This window comes from Vicugna pacos, chromosome 8 (genome assembly GCF_048564905.1).
Source record: "Vicugna pacos chromosome 8, VicPac4, whole genome shotgun sequence".
NCBI classification, from domain to species: domain Eukaryota; kingdom Metazoa; phylum Chordata; class Mammalia; order Artiodactyla; family Camelidae; genus Vicugna; species Vicugna pacos.
In genome coordinates, this window is record NC_132994.1 from 11971179 (window position 1) to 11987560 (window position 16382).

At 40.4% G+C, this 16382-nt stretch overlaps 1 protein-coding gene across 4 annotated transcripts in view; it reads right to left on the reverse strand.

Moving 5' to 3' along the window:
- LCA5 (lebercilin LCA5) overlaps positions 1–16112 on the reverse strand; it is a 57048-nt gene extending 40936 nt beyond the window's left edge. For 2 of the 4 annotated variants that reach the window (XM_072965525.1, XM_072965528.1), the window contains exon 1: positions 821–977. The gene's annotated coding sequence lies outside the window, so the exon portion shown is untranslated. Of the gene's footprint in view, positions 1–767; positions 978–15980 lie in introns of those variants that run through there. The other 2 variants (XM_072965526.1, XM_006214339.4) reach the window with 2 other exon arrangements.
- Positions 16113–16382: the final 270 nt, after the last annotated feature.

Here is a 16382-nt window from a genome sequence, read left to right on the forward strand (position 1 = left end):
TCTACTATTTCCATTCTGAAATGGGGGGAGGTGTTGATGCTTGTACCTAGCCAGTAATTTGTTACTAATTGATGTCTGTAATTTGTCCAAGGCCACAAAGTGAATGAGAAGGGTTTAAGCTCAGGTGAGCTGGACCCGTGCTCTTCACCACTGAGACGCCGTCCCTTGGTCCTGCCAACGTAAAACACCGAGTATCTAAGCAGCCACTCCAATTCATCTATGCCAAGAAGGCACATTTTTTTGTCAACTCTTTCCTCCTCTCATCCCATCTCTGAAGGATGTGTAAAAAATTTCACAGCCTGCACCAACCAGTGCGCCTTTCCACTCTAATCACAGCCTTCATTTCCAATTATTTATAATCCCAGATCTACCCAAAGCCTTACGGCCTCCTTCCCCATCTTCAGTGCCTACAGGCCTCTAGGATTTTCTAACTCCTAACCCATTCTCTAGATCCTCCTGAAATGCGCTCCCTGCCTTCTCTTCCTGATCCCCAAAACCAACCTTTCCCCAACTCTTCCTCTGCCTAACCTCCCAATCCCCTACCTTTCGGTCGACCTCCCCTCCCTCCCGGGGCCTCTCCCCACTTATTTTCCTAGGACTTTCTTCTCCCCGCGTCCCCAGATCCTCCCCCATCCCTAATCCTTTAACAACTCCACTCGCTACTCCCCGTCCACGGACGCCACCTCGCCAGCTCCCCCACGCCCGAGTCGCAGTTCCACCTCGCACCCCCAACTCCCCGCTGCCTTCACGCCCACCTCAAAGCCCACCTCCAACCCGCTCCGGCCCCTCCTCAGGGCCGACGCGACGCCCGCCTCCTTGCCTTCCTCCTCTCCGCGGGGCCTCGGCGTCCGGACGCCAAAGAGTGAGTGCCTGACTCCCGAGGGGGCTGCGGGGGCTGCGGGGCGGGCGCTGAGGTGGCGGGGGTGCGGGAAGTTTGAATACTCGGCTAGGATAGGGGCGGAGACGAGAGCTCCTGGGTGGCGGCGGCGCGGCGACCTCGGCTCCCGGGTAACGGAGGCGGAGGCCCAGACTGCACTGCCTAACGCCCGCAGCCAATGATATGCCCGCCCCGACCTCCCATTGGCCTCTGTCGCCAGAGGGCTCTTTCTATTGGCTTCAGTAGAACTGGAAGGCGGGACGATGGGTACGAGAGAAGGCGGCCATTGGTTGAGCGCTCTGGCTGTAGCTGCAAGCGAGAGCTCGGAAGCTCAGAGAAGCGCGCCCGGCCCTTCAGGCTCCGCGGAGCCAGGGGCGACCGTAGAGCATCCAGGGCTCTGGATGATGGGAAGAGACGGGCACAGACAGATGGGAAAGGGGGTTCATGAATTGTAGAAATAGTGACTGCGTAAATGAAGACGTTGAAAACTGTCTCGAATCCTCTAATCGCGTCTTTGTCTTAGCACTGAAATTGCTGATTTTCAGGAAGGTGTGGAGTTAGGCAGGATGCTCCTGTCTCGAGGTCCTGGCTTTCGTGAATGCCGAAAGCGCCCTGAGTTTGGCTTGAAACTGATTGTTAGGTTTTGGAACGGGTTTGAGGTGGAATGACATTTGAAACGTTTGCACTTTTTTTTTTTTTGGAAAGGAAACGTCTGTGGCGCATGTCAGTAACCTATTGAGAGCTACTGGATGGCATATTTTCCCCCTGTAAAAAACATGGACAGTGTATTAAACGGCATTAATTATGAAAGACAGGGAAGGTAAAAAGAAAATCCTCTCTTCGATGAAGGTTCTTTTAAGCCTTTCTGAGCCGTCTGATTATCAAGATGGTTTAACACCGTACTCCGCTATTGTCGCCATTGTTAGTTTCTCTAGCACCTTCATTCTGCAGAGAATCTAATTCTTGAAACAAAGGCGTTCTAATCAATTTTCTGACCATGAATTATGGTAATTCCGTTTCTTGCTTGACCTTGTTTTCAATTTTGCACTGTTTCAAAACTTTCATTTTATCCTATCAATATATTTTACTTCAAGCTAAAGATTAACCCATCTAAACAACACCATAATTAAATGTAATTTTTCTGCATGAGCTATAATCAGTAGAAGATAGCAATCATCTGTTAGTGAAAAATTAAGATGAGTAATACCAAAAACTGCACTGAAATAACTTTAATTTGTTTAAATCGGCTAATGCTCTTTGTTAAAATAGCTCACTGGTTATTATTCCGTTAAAATTAATACTAAGTAGATTAATAAACGCATGGGTGAATTACTTTTGAGGAGAGCTGCTATAAGGAGTCAAAAAAATATGCTGTAATTAGCTAAAGAAAACAAAGCAAAACAAAAACCCGGTGTCTCTCCCCGAAGAGTCAGCTGGAGTTTGCTAGCACTCAAGGACAGCTGAGAATAAAACAATATTTAGTCAGCCCTCACAGTGCGAGAGGCAGTGTAATATAATTTTATCTTCATTCAGATTCTAGACAGGTATTGTTATTCAGCGTTCTACCTGAGGAAACAGATTCTGAGAGGTTAAAGGATATACCACTAGATACTAAGGTAGTAAGTGTTAGGGCCAAGATTCAAGCTAGGTGGGCTAAATTCCAGGTTTCAGATTTAATGCCTTTAATGTGTTTCATCTATAGGTTAGTAGCGTTGCTGGAAAGCAAGAATGTATTTAAAAGTTCAGGAGTCTCAAAAAGAATTGTCTAATTGTGTGTAACACATTTTCAAAATCTTTACAATGTGCAGTTTTATTCACTCTATCATATTCAGAATAATAGTGATTATCAATTTATTTGATCTTGAAAAAAGACCGGAAGAATTTATAAACCTACAAAAGTTAAAAAATCTTATTGAACTAATTTTTTAAAATGTTATCCCAAATGAGATAATTTCAAATGTTTTAATGTGATTTTACATGGTTTTGATATAATCATATTGATGGGACTGGAATTTTCTAAGACTATACCATTTGCCATTTCATTTCATTTCATTATATACTATGTAGAATTTTGTTTTTCAGAAATAAAAGGGAACACAGCCAACAAAACTACATTTTAAAATTTCTGCCAGTTGAAATTATAGTCAACAGGAACCAGGCTTCTTATTGTTTTTAAAGATTGTATTTATGAAAAAAAATTATGCTAATAATCATTAAGGACTTTGGAGTTTTTTATTTTTAATATTCTTGGACTTATATTGATATTTCAATATCTCCAGATTTAACGGAATATTAATTTTTGCAGGAGTTTTCCTTGTTTAATGCTGTGGCAATGATACATATGATATTAATTAAAATCTTCCTAGAAATGCTTACCAATAGAACTATTCCCATTTTCCATATAGGGAAATGAAAGAGTTTGAACAATTTGTTAGAAATTTCATAAACTTCAGAGGCAGAATAATAAGTAGAATTTCCAACTGTAGACAATCCAAAAATTACAATAACTGTAATTTAAAAGGGGTATACTAGAAATAATTACAACTTGGAAAGCACACCTACATATAATTATTCTTAGCTAAAGTTCAGTTGTCCATTTAATACCATTCTTAAACAAAAAACCAAAAAAACCCTGCCACAGTTTTATATATTTTACCTAGGTATGTGATAAGTAATACAAAATTCAAAAATTCTAAAATCTATATTGCTAGAAATTTTAAAATTTATTAATAAAGTCCAGGTAAGTAGTAGGTTGTTAGCAGATAAAATCAACTTCTAAATAATATCTAATACATCAGGTGTTTAAAGGAAATTGAATGGCTTAGGAAAACTAAAGTTGGGTGTGAAGAACAGTGAATTGGAGACAAAGTGATCTGCTCTTATAAAAACAAATTTACTATAATTATTGTTATTTGCCTTTGCAGTACAGAAAGCTGGTATCCTTTGATTATTGCTTTTTTTAGTGAAAGGATAAATCTTTTTTGAACACTTGATGAAATTTACAATTATTTTGTTAGTGGAGAAAGAAAACTGTTGAGATGTTTACTACTATTTTTCTTTCATAATTGGTGAATAAATCATTGATAGTTTCTCATTTCCATGGAGTTTATTTGAATGGGGGGAGGGGGGGCTTTTGCTTTTGTTTTGCGTAAAAAGAACAAAACCAAAAGTTAGTTTAAGCTAGTTTTTAATACATGTTTTCAGTATTTTGTTACTCCACAATGACATCTTTAAGTAAATTGACCCACAGATCAAATGCTGTCTCCAAAGCAACAGGACTAGCATCAAAAGAAGCTGTAATTCTATTTGTATTCATGTTGTTAGATTTGAAAGGGAGAATGTTAATACAATTTTCCTAGAAGATAATTGCCTGTTCTCAACTGAAAATAATCCATAGGTGATTCTGTTAAAATCAGTGACTGTATTTTTAATTCACAATAAATATGCTAGGTAAGGAAAAAAAGTGTTTTTACTACTTTGGAGTTCTAGTATAATAAAACAGCCACCTGCTTCTCCAAATGAAAACAAAAAAATGGCATAGTAGAGTTGCCATGGAAAATGTCTACATTAGAAACCTTCGTTCATTCATTAAATACATATTAAGTACCTGGAGAATTCAGAGATGAAGAATGAAGTCCTTGTCTTCCAGCTGCCTGCTAGCTAATGAACAAGAAAGGTAAGTTTCTTTGCTTACAGGTCCTGTGGAGTAAGGGCAGTGATAAAGGTATGCTTATGGTGCTAAGGGGACTTGGAGAAGGGACTCTTAACTCAGCCTGGTGGCCCAGATATGCTTCCCAGGGGAAATCACTATTGAATTAAAGCTTATGTTACATAAAGCTAACCAGAAGTGGGAAGATACACAAAATAGAAACGAATCAGTACATACCGAGGCATTAGAGAGGCAGGGCAAATTCTTTAGTAAACCGTGATGGGGAAAGGGGGAGAGTGCTCTAGAAGAGGGAGTGGTCCTCTGTCTCTCTCCAGCGTATGGCTGGAGAGGAGGCTAGATGTTCAAACACCTCTGTAGGCTTATATTTAATCCCAAAAGCCATAGGTAATGACTAATGAATTTTTGAACAGAGGACTGATACGATTTCATCTACACTTTAGAAAGATTATCCCACAGGGTTGCACCATGCAGGGTGAGACTATAAAAAGAAAGGTCAGCTAAGACCTTTAAAACTTCAAAAAAGGGCTGATAACAAAGGCAAGAAATGAGGAAGGCCTGAATCAACTGACATCAATTGAGAATCTTCTATTCCTAGCCCTGAGCTTATAGTTTTACACATTCACTTTAACCCTTGCTACAAACCATTTTAATCCTTACTACGACTCTGATGTAGTATTATTTTTGCTATTTTCTTTGTTACAAGTGAAGTCTGGGACTAAAAGACGCTAAGGACCTTGCCCAAGGTTACAGTTAAGAAACAGAGGAGTAGAGCTTTAAACCCTTGTCTCTCTGACTCCAGGACCTGGGTTTTCAACCATCTGTTTTTCAGACTGTGATTGTAACTCATTAATGAATCATCAAATCAATTTATGGTTTATAACCACATTTTTTAATGGATATAGAGAACAGAAACTAAGAGAATATATTGTATACAGGAAGGATAAGTATCATTCTATAAAACTTTTGTTTCAGTTATTTTTATATACCTGTAATATACTATTACTATGGCTCAAAATTAAAAAAAAATTGAAAATGACTGTACTTTGTTATAATGCAGCTGTAGTGAGGAGAGAAAGAAAATGGATATGTACTACCTGTGTTACAAGTCTGGGTGACTGATTGTGGGAGGGTGACTGGGGAAGAAGAATCCTAGGTTGACCCCAAGTTCCTGGAAAAGACCCCTGGTACCCTTCACCAAAGACAGTGAGTACACAAGGGCAAGTGTGAGATAAAGGACAGTCATAAGTGGCTTGAAGACTATGAGATATCTATGGGACATCCAGGTGAAAATGCAGATGGCATTTCTTATGAAATTAAACATACATTTCTAATATGACCTAGTAATGTCACTTCAAGGTATTTACACAGGAGTTAAAAAAGCATGAATGCAAAAAATACTTAAAAGTGTTTATAGCAGCTTTATTCATATCAGGCAAAACAGGAAACAACCCAAATATCCATCAACATGAGAGTAAAATTTTTAAATATAGTATATCCTTACAATGTAATGCTGGCCATCAATAGAATTAACTACTGATCAGCATGGATGAATTTCAAAGACATGATGTTGAGCAAAGTTAAGTCATATAAAAGAATATATTGTGTATATTTCCATTAAAAATCAGTGCAAAAACAGGCGAAGTTCATCTATCCTGATGAAAATCTGAACAGTCGACCCCGGGGGTGGGGATAGGAATAGACCAGAAAGAATGATAGAGAATTTTAGAGTGATATGAATATACTATATTGTAACTGAGGCAGTAGTTAAAAGTGTTTCTCATATCAAAACTTACCAAAATTTATACTTAAGATAGGTATTTTTCACTGTATGTGAACTTTATCTCAATTTTAAAAAATGGCTTAGTAAAAGACAAAGAGGAATAAATTGAGCTATATAATAGAAAAGTCTGGAAGTAGGCCTGGCTCCAAATATGGTTGGATACAAGTGCTCAATGTTATTAAAATTCGGTTTTCTCTTTATCTCTTACACATACTTTCCTATGTGTTGGTTTTATATCAGGCCGGCTTTCCCCGCCAGGTTTGACCACCAAAGCTCCACACTTACTTTCTATTCACGTAACAACCCCATAGGGAAAGTACCACCTCTTTCCTGACTGGCCCAGCAGAAATCCTAGTATTAACTCTGCCCATACTTGACTATAAACTAATTACTGTAGCCAAGTGGTTCCCTGAGATGGGGGAGGTGGAAAAGGTATAATCACGTTATCTGAGTTTTCATGTTAACCTAGAGGAGCTGAGAGAGGTTCTCCTTTCCTGCAAAGGAAAATTGGAATGCTTTTACAAGAAGAAGGAATACCAGACAAAACCAATAGCTGTCCCCAAAAGTGATGATGATAATTTTATTCAAATAGGTTCATATGGTTTGGTGTTTTTTAAATTCTTTTAAGAAAAGCACATGTAATGGGGGAGGGTACAGCTCAAGAGTGCATGCTTAGCATGCATGAGATCCTGGGTTCAATACCCAGTACCTCCTCTAGGAGTAATAAATAAATAAACCTAATTACCTCCCCCCACCAAAAAAAAAAAAAAAGAAAGAAAGAAAGAAAGAAAGAAAGAAAGAAAGAAAGAAAGAAAGAAAGAAAGAAAGAAAGAAAGAAAGAAAACAAAAGAAAAAGGAGAAGAAGAAGAATAAAAGCACATGTAATTTTAAGTTCCCCAGTCTGTTGACACAAATAAGAATCAACCAAATTTTGCTGTCTTTTGACCTCTTTTGATTTATGGTACTCCACTGTCAGAAGGCTTCCCCACCAGTAATTTCTGGGACTTTCCAGAGAGTGTCTCATACTTACAAACACATCTACCTTCACTGGTCATCCTTCTTAGGAAAGGCAACAGGACCACATGCGCTATCCCACTTCCACTGGTGGCTGTCACTGATTCACTGAGTACCACCACTTATGTCAGTGCCAAAGCTGAACTGGAATAGTGCCAATTAGATGCCTATTGTTTCTCAGTTCCTAGCCTGCCTTTCTGTATTCTATTATGTGATGCTAGGGCCAGGACTCGGCAAACTACATTTCCCAGACTCCCTCGTAAGCTGGCTCATTGTCAGGTTCTGACAGCAGCAGGCATTAGGGAAAGGTTGGAAGGCGGGTGTTGAGGACAGGGAAGTTCCTTCTTCATGTCCCTGTTCCTATCAGTGTTGCTCCAGCAGCAGCAGTTGGCTCTGGTCTAACTTGTGTTTTGCTGCTCCTAGGACTAAGTACCTAGAGCTCTCTCCTAGGGGTGTAGATACCAGCCCTGTGGGCCCTTTTCTCTGAGTTCCTAGGTCCTGGGGACCCCACTTCTAATCTTTTGTTCCCTTACCCATACAAGTTAGTTGTTTTTTTCAGTTACAAATATCTGGGTTTTCTCAGTGTTCCCATTGTGACCTTTCAGCCTTTAAACACTTATGTACCAATTCCCTGTATTAAATACCCTCCGCTTAGTGCAGTTTCTGTTTTCCTAAGAGCATCCTGACTGATCTAGTGTTCTATAGCCAAGTTTTGGAGGCAAAGGTGATATGCCCCCTTCCCTATGTGTTACTTTCTGTTAGATGCATCCCAGTGAAGTGTTACTTGCTGTTACAGACTGGAGGTTTGTGTCCCCCTGCAAACTGATGTTGAAATTTGATCCCCAATGTGATAGTATTAGGAATTGGGGCCTTTAGAAGGTAACTAGGTCATGAAGGTGGAGCCCTCACAGATGGGATTAATGCCCTTATAAGAAGAAACTATAAAGCTAGTTCTCTGCCCTCTGCCATGTGAGAATTCAATGAGATAGCCATCTGCTAACCAGGAAGTGGGTTCTCACCAGACACCAGATCTACTGGTATCTCGATCTTGGACTTCTCAGCCTCCAGAACTGTAAGAAATAAATTCCTGTTTATTTAAGCCACCCAGTCTATGGTCCAGTGTTTTGTTTTGTTTTTTATAGCAACCTGAACTAAAATACTTATTATGCCCAGATGTTTTATATAATTTAGTAAAACAGTGCTTTCATTTCTCTTGCCTTATGATGCAAACACAGTAGGAAGCTGGACTGGGAGGGATCTGAGTGCTAGAGTCAGAGGCTACCTCCTCAGACAGCTCCTGATCAAGGGAGCTGTACTTCTTCCCCTTGGAAAAGTTCTTTCCCAGCAGGATTCTGAGGTCCATGGCTCCAGCTGAGATCCTCACTGCATGCAAATAGCATCTACAATCTCCACGGCTCAGTACTGAGGTTAGTGAGCTGATGCTCAGCGCACACACAGGATATAAATGAGAAGACTGAATGGATGTGCTCATTATTATGTCTGTAGGCTACACTATTACTTCACCTCCCCCTCCCCCACCCTCCAAAAACGTAAATGATGACAAAGGAAACTCCACAAAACCCTTACCGAGGTCCAGGGAGCAACTAACACAATGGGTAATCCAACAAGGCATTTTAAAACGCCTTGGAGTATGACCTTATATTGGGGTAGCATTTGGCATAGCACTTTCACAAAGACTACCTCATTTGATTTTAAAACAGCCCTGAGAAACAGACATAGCAGATATTTTCCACTTTCAATAGATAAGGAAACTGACCTTCAATAGATGGGGAAACTGACCTTGAGGTTAAATCAGATTTGTCTAACAGGCACATAATGTGAGCCACATGTTTAACCTTAAACTGTTGAGTAGTCACATTAAAGTAAGTTTTTCAAAGTGAAATTTTTATTTTTATTTAACATACTGTATCTAAAGTAGTATCATTTTCAACATGCAGTTGGTATTTTTAAATTATCAATGAGATGGTTCACATTTTTCTTCTACTAAGACTTTAACACTTAGTGTGTAGTTTACAGTTACAACACATCTCCGTTCAGACCAGTCACAGTTCAGGCCCTCAGCAGTGGGTTGTGGCTACCCTCCTGGAGAGTACAGAGTTAGATTACTTACCCAGAGGCATTCAGTAGGGAGGTAGCCAGCTTCTGAAAAGGGAAATAGTGGTCTGAAAACCTAAAGACCTGAATTCTAGAAATCACTAAGCCTCTTACTGGTTGTGGGACAGTGGACAAGGCACTTTTCTTCTTTACAGCTTGGTTCCTGGTTTATTAAACAAAGCAAGTGGCATTAATTAGTTATCTTTACTTCCTTCCTGGCCCTCCCTCTTCCCACGTACACACAGGAGAATCCTTTCCTCAAGTGAAATCCTAAATGGAAGGCCAGTATTAAAAACGTAAGATTTGCTCCTCTGTTGAAGGAGGAATGGCAGTGAGGAGAGGAGGGTCACAAGTGGCCCACAACCTATTCAGCATTCACACGTGTTCGTGCACACACACGAGCGCATACGCGCTCACACACACACACACACACAGAGCATCTTCTGAGGGGACTTGGATGAATTCCTCCGGCGTATCTGTAAACTCTTGGAGGAAATCATCTCTAAGATCTTTTTCATTTTAAAGTCTAGGATTCTTGGATACAATTCCACTCAGGTGTAGCTGACCCATTCAGCCAGCGTTTAGTTTCAGATTCAACAAGAAAAGAAACTACTATTTTAAGTCCAGTACAATCCACAGACACCAATATATTGGTGTTTGACTCACATTTTTAATTTCACGGAATCATCAATTTTTATAAATGGAAATGGGGCTTTAAGATCAAGTATTCAAGCGGCTTTCTGAATTTTTTTTCTCTTAATAATGGAAGCTTCTCTTTAAACAGTAGTTTACCCAGAAATCTAAAATATACTCAGGTCAGCCCTGCAAAGGTGAAGTGCATGTGAGGATCTCCAAAACCCAGATCGCCCCCTCCCAGAAGCGGGCCCCCAAGAATTCTCTCAAGCTGTTAGGTAGTTAGATAAGTGGGGGCACCGGGCAGACAGGTGGAGGAGAGGGACCACGGTCCAGAAGGTGGCGTTATGCTCGCCTCCAGCATAAAGGGACTTTATTTCTTCTAAATGAGTGCCAGTAAGACACCAGTTAGAACCCAGCAACCACGACTGCACAGTAGCAGAAAGGACTTAACCAGACATGACCAAATGTTCATTGTATTATAATTAAAATTTCGGTTTAGGCCACACCTCATGGGTTTTTTTGCGTACACCACGGGTAAGGACATGTGAAAAGGGGCCAAACATGACTAAGCATTCCAGGGACAAAAGCTGTCAATCAACCAAAAGACCACTTCTAAGCGAGGGTATAAGAGGAAGGACAAAGACTGCGGCTTTCCCTCCCTTGGACCAGCCCCGCCTCCCGTTCTTGGAGGCGTGCTTTTCCTTTTCTAGGTAAATCTGTTAAAATCTTCCACTACACAGTGCACCATCTCCTGACTGTTAACTTATCTTTCAGGTATGACAAGGACTGGGGTCTTTACCTTTTGGGGTCCAGGGCAAACCAACACAATTTTAACAACCAGTGTCTCAGCCCAGCTCCAGCCCCTTCATCCTATCAGGAATCCGAGGCCTAGTGAGGTACCCAAAGTCCCACCGCAAGTTGGTGTCAGAGCTGCCACAGAAAACAATCCACTGCTTTGGGAGAGCTCACTGGTACCAGCTCCCAAGAGCCAACTGTTATCTCTTCAGAAAGTCAGCAAGCCAGCTGACATCACATTGGTAGCTAGAGATCAGCCATGGTGAAAACATTTACACCACAGAAATCAGCAAATGCTACACATCAGGACCTTCCCCAGAGAGCTGGTTGTTGCACCTTGACCAGCACACCTCTGAACCCAGGGTTTCCAAGTCCAGGTCTTCATACGTTAGGCAGCAACCTGAGAATAAGATGCATGCACTGCCTCTTGACGGGAAATGAAATTTTAAGCAGATAAAAATACTTACACTGTAGTAAAAATTGTGTCTGCCCATGAAGAAGAACTTAATACCTAAAACGGCAATTTGCCTCAATATTTACCACTTTCTATTATCCCGTGGGTACTGCTTGCATCGTCTTTCAAGCTGTTATTCGGAGACTTCAGCAACTTTGGGGATTGCGTTTTAATGAGTGAGCCAGGCAGGTGAAAGCTTTAGAACATTAGTTACAATTAAAGCCTCAACATAAAATAAGGAGAACACAAAAGAAACGATCGAAACTGCTGATCGAGTTGCAAAGGATCTGATATACCTTCTCTCAGTCTCCCCGTGGTTCTATTTCTGGCTAAGAAGGTATTTAAAGGTCAGTGTAAACAACGTAGGTCTCCAGGCTTTGTAGTTGGCCTCGTGCCTCCTCCTATTTAATCCTCCCAACTGAATGTCTGATTCATCATCTTAACAATGACCCTTTCCCTCTGCCTCTTCCTCCCCTCCCTTTGGGCTTTCCTCCCGTCCTCTGTGGTTCTGCTGCGGCTCTCCTCCCTGGCCTGTTTGGACATGCTTGTGATGTCACATGCCTGCACTTGAGCTGTCCTTTTGTATCCATGGTGATGGATGAAAAATAAGCTGCTTTGCAGTGATTTGAACTTTAATCCATTCAAATGATGCATGCTCTATTACTCAGGTGATTTTTTTTCCCCGCAAGAGTTTCAAATCACTGAAATCTTGAATTATTAAAGAAGAATGAACATGCTTTTTCTTTTCTTTCTTTCCTTTTTTTTTTTTAACCTTTTATGCCTTGGTAAGTTCAAATCTCAGCACCTGAAATTTTTTTCTTGATAATTAAATCAGTATGGGAATGATTTCAGAAGTCTGGTTCCCAAGGAAAAGAAATGATAAAAGATATTATTTAAAGTTCCTTCTCACTACAGGTATATAAGGAACTTATATTAGGCTAAGTAAAGTGTGGTGGACCCACATAACACAAGGAAAAACATGAGCTAAACAGTAAAACATTTACAAAGAAGTCCTGCCCAAAATGTTGGCCTCTTAATACTAGTGATACTTGAAATCACTTCAGTGGTCTATAGATACAGTATTACATAGCTGGCTTTAAATCTTTCTAAATTCAGGAAAGAGAAAATTGCAGCCTGGTGGCAGTTTTTAGCACTTTGCAAATACCTACTAATCATTTCTTAAAAAAACAGTAGGGCTTTATGTGTGCAACCTTTGCAAGCAATAGTTTCTAGCTAAAATGTAACAACTGTTTCCATTCTATCAATTTTTATAGTTTTCTTCCATTTATAAATGTCACTGACTTTCCAGTGATATAAAGTTTCCTTATATTAAAAAACATATAATAAATACTTAGCAAAAATCATGAAGCTAGTAGACATGGGAAGCTCAGTTCTCTACATTTGTGCTTCAGTCGAAAACCGAGATCTTGCCTGGCCGGTGGGCAAGGGGATGAGGGGGTGACACATATTTGCACATTTTTCTTAAATTAACTATTACCTCTCTCATTTTCCCGCTTCAAAAGTCTAGGCAGTCTCTGAATTAGTGTTTTCGTTTTTTTTGGATATATACCCAGAAGTGGAACTGCTGTGTCAGTGCACCCAATGTTCACAGCAGCATTGTTTGCAACTGCCAAAATATGGAAGCAACCTAAATGTCCATCAACAGATGAATGGATAAAGAAGATGTGGTACACACACACACACACACACACACATACACACAACAGACTCAGCCATAAAAAAGAATGAAATTTTGTCATTTGCAGCAACATGGATGGACTTGGACAGCATTATGATAAGTGAAATAAGTCAGACAGAGAAAGACAAATACTGTATGATGTCGCTTATATGTGGAATCTAAAATTTACAACCAACTAGTGAACATAACAAAAAGGAAACAGACTCACAGCTATAGAGAACAAACTAGTGGTGACCAGTGGGGAGAGGGAAGGGGAGAGGGGCAACATAGGGGTAGGGGATTACAAACTATTCTGTATAAAATAAGCTATGAGGATATATTGTACAATAATAACTATAAATGGAGTATAACCTTAAAAAATTGTGAATTACTATATTGTACACCTATAACATATATTATTGCACATCAACTATACTTCAATTAAAACAAAGAAAAAAAAGATTAAAAAAAAACCCCAAAAATCTGGCACTCAATGATCAGTGTAACCAGAGGTGAGTAAGCCTTGGAGGAAAAAACAGTAATATCGTATGAAGTATCTAGGGGGGAGGGTATAGCTCAAGTGGTAGAACGCATGCTTAGCATGCTTGAGGTCCTAGGTTCAATCCCCAGTACCTCCTCTAAAAATAAATAAAATCTAATTACCTGCCCCCTCACCAAAATAAAATAAAATAATACAATAATAAATAAATAAATAAAATACAATAAAAAAAATCCATATTAGGCAAGCTCACAGAGACAGAAAATAGAATAGAGGGAACAAGAAACAAAAGATGGGGAGGTACTGTCTAATGGATACAGAGGTACTGTCTAATGGATACAGAATTTTTGTTTGAGATGATGAAAACCTTCTGGAAATAGATAATGGTTGTGGTTATACAACATCTGCATTTACTTAATGCCACTGAACTGTTGGTTTAAAAGTGGTTAAAATGGTAAATTTTATATATATTTATGTGTATTTTACCACAATTAAAAAAATATTGCAATTCATGGCTGCTCTTATCCTGGGTTGAAGACGTTTTAGTGAACTGATGCAGGCGGAAGCTAAAGTTCGGTCACGGTCTAGCACTAGAGTTCTGGGAAGGTGCTGTGCGCAGGCTGCCCTTCCTGATAATTCAGAGACAAAGCAGGAGCCAGGACCAGTCTGGCTGTGGCCGAGTATCAGTAACCACACAATTCATGGTGCTGGATGCTGAGACAAGCACAAGGGACCTCGCTGCGCAGGCTCAGGTAAGGAGTCCGACAGCCCGAAGCCGGATCCCACTTGTCCTGCCTGGCATCCCTGAACCCTGTTTCTTCTTTTCAAAGGCATAGTGGCCAGCTGCCTGCTCCTACTGACAGGACAAGAGTGAGGTCGAAGTCCTGGTATCTGGACCAGGTAGCAGGTTAGGGAGAATAGGGTAGCCATTTCATATGCCTTGGCCCACCACTGACGCCAACATTAGTAACTGGAAACAGAAGCCAGGTAGAGTCTGACACTATGGTATTATCCAAGATATTTAAGAAAATCATAATATAATTAAGATTTGCTAAGAGAGTGTATATTAAATACTCTCACCAAAATATATATATATATATATATATATATATATATATATATATATATATATATATATAAATGTGTGAGGTGAAGGATGTGTTAATCAACTAGATGGGGGAATCTTTTTAAAATATGTATGTATACGAGGGGGAGGGTATAGCTCAGCGGTAAAGTACGTCCTTAGCATGCACAAGGTCCTGGGTTCAATCCTCAGCACCTCCATCAAAATAAACAAACAGACAAACAAACAAACCTAACTACCTCCCCCACAAATTTTTTTTAAAGTATATGTATATCAAACCATCACAATATGCATTTTAAATATCTTACTATATTGTATGTCCATTATACCTCAATAAAGCTGAAATCAAAATAATAATCATATGAAAAAAAAGAAAACCGTTATGGATGAATTGAGAAGACTTTTTTTCAGATAATACAAATTAATACAAATAGTGGGGTAAAAATGATTAAGCTTTGAAAGTGTCTCTAGTCCTGCCCTGACCTACCTTCTGCTAAGTAAAATGTGACTTTGGATTTTCCCTGTTGCCCCAGAATTGTGGCTGCTGCTCAAAGCTGAGACCATTCTCTAAAGAGCTCAAAAACATCCACTAGGGCTTATTAAAAAACATAGAACTGGTGGAGACAGTGTAGCTCAGTGGCAGAGTGCATGCTTGGCGTGTAAGAGGTCCTCGGTTCAATCCCCAGTACTTCCTCTAAAAATAAATAATAAACCTAATTACCTCCCCTCTCCCCTAAAACAAAAAATAAAACAAAAAAGTATAGAAGCAACCTTACTACAATCCACCACCACCCTAGGAAACTCCTTTCTTAGCTTCACCTCAGCAAAGGAAAAGCTTAGTCGGGGGGTGGGGGTGAAGGGAAGAAAGCCAGGAGAATAATTCATAGAGATTCATGAAGTGTCTTGAAGAAAGGGAGACCGGCATCTCCCTCCCTGACTGGTGCCTGCTAAGTTGCAACCCCTTTGCAACTCTGTGCTGCCACTGGAGCAAAGCATTCCCAGTTCTGGAGAGTATTTTCCGTTGCTCATGGGGCATGCGTAGAGACTAATGTCCCACTAGAAGTCTAGAAATTTCTGAAGGTGAGAGTAGAAAAGCCACTCCCAATAAGGCTTGAAGACACAGTATGCTTAGAAAGTGAGGACTTCTCTGCCCCCAGTCTGTTTGCCATGATTTTAAAGGACATGGCCAGGACATCAGGGGTCTCATGATTCCACCTGAAGGGGTGGGTAGTTTGAGGAGAAGCAAAAGGGCACAGGGATGCCCGTGAGGCTGACGGGTGGGATATGCACAACCCAGAGAGCAGCAGAGAGGCTGAACTGCTGGGAATCTAGTTTGCCCTTCTCTTCCTCCCAGCAACAGAGGGGACCCACGCTTCACCTGCTTGAAGACCATCTCATCCTCAGGGGCACTGGCATCAGATGAGAACATGCTGAACCAGCGTGAGACCAGTGACACCTTCCCACCTCTGGCCCGTGGGCCACTCACAGAAGAAGGAGGATACAGTCCCACTCTCTCCTCCAGATCCTGCTGTACCGCCTCCCCTGCTTCTGCTGTGTGCAGAGTTCTTGCTTCTCCTGCGTGGGGGAAGGTAAAGAGATTGAATCAGAAGTGAAACCGAAGTTTTAAAATTGGACTGCACTTCAAAACCTGAAAGTAACCACAATGTTATGGAATCTGTCCAAGATGTTAGTCTGGAATAGAGCACAGCTGAAAACAGTGACTACAAAAAAAAAAAAAAGGTACCATTATGGCTTTGAATATTGAGACAGCTTAATTAAC